The following is a 5,012-nucleotide window of genomic DNA, read 5'->3' on the forward strand; positions in this document are numbered from 1 at the left end:
ACCAATTGTACAGGCTGGGGCCAGTTATTTAATGAGAGGGGCACACTAAAAGCGGGTTAAAAAGACAAAGACAGTAAAGTAATTGAACATAAAATACAGTAATTGGTATTTGTTTTGTAAATTTAAGTTACAGTCCTTTGTTTCAATAGTTCTTTTCATTTAGAGTATTTGTTTTAGTAACTTTAAGTGACAATTTAATAAAAAATGTGCTTTTATATAAGGTAATGAACAGTTTAATCTCCACTGCACACCCGGGTCTCAGATTTGATTTATTTCTAATAAATCGTAATATTGTAACTTTTTTTCTGGAGGGGGGCCACAGGGGGGTCCCTGGTCAGTGTTACGGGGGCTCTGGCCCCTGTTGCCCCCCATCCCCCTAGAACCACCCCTGGATACGATAATACTTTATTAGTCAGATCAAGTCTGAAATGTGACTTGCATCACAGCAGCTCCATGTGTAACATCAACATGGACAAATATCCAGACACAATACATTTAAGATAACATCACAATCCCTGAGAGAAAACATGCTCAAAGTGCCTTTAGCATTTGATAGGCTTTATTTGTCATGTGCACAACGGCCAAAGCATTGTTATTGGCAATGGATATCTTCAGTGTCACCCCTAGATTCCACCGGGTCCGTCTGCGGCGCGTTACGTCTGCGCCGCGGCGTCCGCAAGAATCGCGGCAACTCTATTCAATGGGTGCTATTCCACCAGACACGCCGCGTTACGGCTCAGAAGCGTCCCAGAAGCGTCTCGCCGCTGGGCTCCGCTCGAAATAGGATTGAAGTCTATTTTTCGACGCGACGCAGCCGTAAGGTAATGTCGGACAGGCAGGAAGTGGAACGTTCAGAGCATATATATACACACACAAACAAATTTTGCAGACCCTATCCCTCCGTAGTCTTTCAAGTAGGAGGAGAAAAGCCAGCGTTCTCCTCCGGTTTACAAGCACATTATATATATACAATGATTATGATGATGAATGCATTTTTTTACCACTAAAATACAGCAACACATCTTTGATTAATGTCGTTTATAACTGGGATATTACAATTATTATTAACTTTGTCTGTACAAAGTAGCCTGTCCAGAAAATATGCCCAAATCAACAAAAACAGCGAGCCGGCAGGCAAGACGCTCCGCTTCTGAAATGCTTCTGAAACGCGCCCGGTAGGGTATGACGCCGGAGGAGGCCGCACCCAAACCGCGGCGCAGCCGTAACGCACCGCAGACGGACCCGGTGGAATCAAGGGATCAGGCTCCTCTATCAATGCCACATAAAATAGTTAAGGGGGCCCTGTAGTGTGTCATATAGGTTTTTGTAAATGGTCTGCAAAGGCTAAAATCAATGTGTTCCGTCCAGACGGAGTTTCTCAACGGTTTGCTTTGCACAGAACAGAAGTGAAACATTTAAGTGGAAGTCGCAGTCGTTGAAAAAATGCTTGTTTCACTTTCATGAAGAACATAAATAAATACATCAAAAGTCTGCAATTCACACTAACAGTTCACAGATTAACCAGCCTCTGACTCTGACTCTCATTATCAGAGATGAGTGAAGGGAAGCAGATTCTCACTTCCAGCCGACAGCAGCTCATATCAGCTGTCACTGAGTAAGGCTGATTCTGTGAGTAACTGGATCACAGGCCAGAATTAAACTTTGCTTTCAGACCAAAGACCCTGACACATCATTATCAGACCAAAACACACACTGAGGATGTGACGAGTTTTCACTAGTGGAAACTTAAAGGTCACCTATTATGCAAAATCCGCTTCTTCATGTCTCTTCTACCTCAACATGTGTCCCCTCTGTGGAAAGAGATTCTGAAAGTTTCAGGAACAAAGATTCTCTCTCTTTTTGTCCTGATCCATTTCTATAAAAACCTGTGAAAATGAGCTGATCAGATTTTGGCCACTTTGTGATCTCACAATGTTTTTTAGCTTGTGTAACCATTAGCCAATCAGCAACCAAGGTAACCCCCCCCCCCCCACACACACACACACCTTATCACCTGAATCACCTCCGAGAGCACCATTGTGTTCTTTTTAAACCAATCAGCTCTCATAGGGGCGTGGCCAGCAGCAGCTCATTAGCATTTAAAGCTACAGACACAGAATCAGCACTTTTGGAACAGGGCTGAAACAGAGGGGATTATGGGATGCTGCAATGATCTGTTGGTGTTTGGAACCAAACATTTCAGAGACATGTTCTATATACAGTATATCTGAGACCTATAATATATTAATGAAAAACAGTATGATAGGGGACCTTTAAAGGCATGAGTGGTATGTCCTAAAGTATCCATTTATTTATTTATCCCATTAAATCAACTTCCTTTCATTTATCTGTGTTTTCTTCCAGTACAATTGACATAATGTGTAATGTTTTTATCAAACCATGTGTAGTCAAAGCAGTGTTTAATGGATGTATTTTATACAGATGTGTAGCTTAACATGGGTCACACTGGGTGGCAGTTAAACAGTTAAACATATTTAGTAGAGGCTAAATATAACTTTGAACACTTAAAATCAAGAAAAGATATATCCACATTTTAAATAGAAAATCTAGTCTGACTGCAAATTACTTTCCGTATTAATCCGCCCATCTATATTTAACAACGCTTGTTTTCTTCACCAACGAGACAAGTCAGAATTGACTGAGAGACAGACACACAGCAAGAGAGCTATTTATAAATCAGTACCCGTCATCCACTGAAGGTCGTTTATTTTGATTCCACCTGCGTCTGATGAGTAATCTAAAGACTTGACCTGTGTCTCTGCAGCAGATGAGTTGGAGCTCAGCAGAGATCAGAGTTGACGCCGACTGTTTGACGTCGTTGAACATTGTTATCAGACATCCTCAGCATCCTCCCACACACACTTCTGCAACAGCTAAAAAACACATTTAAAGGAACAGTCAGACATTTTCTCACCACATAAAATGACAAGATTTGGGTCATGACGTATAATATATCCCCTTTTAACACCGATGTCCCAAATGTTCCTCTCTGTTATCTGAACTGTTTGCTTTGATTGCATGTCCCTGCTCCATCTGTCTGCTCCATCTGCAGCCGTTAGTGGGAGGCAGGTGGTGTCATTTTCCCACAGTTACACAAACACACCTCATCCAGAGTGACACACGGCTCCAGGCTGAACATCCTCCTTTATCAAGATAATAATACCTCAATCATGCGAGGAGTCATGTGGAGTTATGTGAACAGTTCTATCACACTAAACTGAAAGACACCACACACTTTGATAACATATTTCACCGTGCAAGGGAAGATTGTTGCGCGACACATTAACAGATTAGAACGATAACAGAAGCAGATTTACGATGAACTTTTTAAGTAATTTTTGAAACAAATCGCCCATCACTTAGTTAGATAGTACTAGTATCGTGAGTCTGACAAGAAACAATTATAAGATCAGACTGTTTTAAGTTGCATACAGTTCATAAGATGTGTTGTAATTAGAGATGTCCCGGTCCGATCACGTGATCGGGGATCGGAGCTGATCACGTGATTTTCAAAAGATCGGAATCGGGAGAAAAAAAATCGGGGATCGGGATTTTAATTTTTTTTTTTTATAAATACTTTTTTTTTAAATGTTGTATTCAATGTTACAAAACAAAAATGACCATGTTCAAGTCTTAAAGTCATCCTGAGGCCTTAGTTTTGGTTTCAAATTACACAACATCATGTATGTGTTGCTTCTTTGGGGCTTGTTTTCATAGACCTGGTTGCTTATTTCTCTCAAATCTGGCAACAGAGTAGGCAGGGCGCAGTGTCTAATTGTAGCAGTAAGCTAACGAGTACTGATAAGCTTTATTTTGTTTTGATCCAAAACTGCACAACTGAACTGATCCAATGCTGCTGTGAAAGAAAGAAGCTATATCCATGTTGGATAGAATATCCAATTTAAATAAAAAAATAACCTTAAGGGACAACTTGAATGCTTTTTTTCTTTTTTTTCTCTTAATGCATTGCATAAAGATCGGATCGGGAAAAATCGGTATCGGCAAATTGTCAAAATCAAATGATCGGAATCGGATCGGGAGCAAAAAAAGGTGATCGGGACATCCCTAGTTGTAATAGTTTCTCCAGCATAGTTGGCTGTAATGTAAACTTCCTTTAAATCCTTTTCTTCCTTATAGAGGATTGTTTGGCTAATGTCTTTGACGGCATATACGGGCTGTCGTGGGAACACAATATATAGAGTTCAAAGCTTTGAGAGTCCCGTTATATTCAGTGAAAAAACTCAAAATGTCTAGGTTGCAAATTAATGGGGTAAAAAAAATTGATGTTTGCTGAGATTATTAAATCAAAAATGTGGGAAATAAAAATCTATCTAGCTAGCATTGTTATTGTCATAGTCTATGTCACAGCAGACTTAGTTTATTCCACTGTTATTGTGTGTTTGTGAAGACTAAATAAAGACTCAACCCTCCAAATTCTTTATACAGATTATCTCTCTTAGTTGAATGATTCAATATGTGGAGAAACACGGACACACCTGCTGTCCCGGCGGAGGAGCTTAGTGAACTGTCATTTCACAAAGTGCGCAGCAGGACATGCAGCGGTTTGTAAACAAGTTCCAAACTTTAGGAGCTTTGACATTTACAACATTTTAATATATTTGTATTTCACTTTATGATTTGACCTTTTTTTGAGAAACCAGAAATCCTTTATTTGTCCCACTGCGGCAGAAGTGACATTGTTACAGAGGTGGTAAGTGCAGATTTAGGTAAACAATTAAGGACTAACATATTTACCTGTTAAGCCCTGAGCCTATTTTTCAGGCCTCAGGCTCGAAAATGACATGCCCAGAATGAATGACTCTATCGTCACTTCTAAAAGGGGTATATGAATAATGTTTTTGATCAAAGCAATGATACACCTGTGAGTTGGCTGTAGAAGTGTCAGAATCAATTTAGATGTTGCTGTGTCAGAGTAAATTCAGGTGGAACATAGTAATCTCTGCCTAAAAAACACACATTATTTATAGTAT

This window comes from Notothenia rossii, assembly GCF_949606895.1.
Source record: "Notothenia rossii genome assembly, chromosome: 1".
NCBI classification, from domain to species: domain Eukaryota; kingdom Metazoa; phylum Chordata; class Actinopteri; order Perciformes; family Nototheniidae; genus Notothenia; species Notothenia rossii.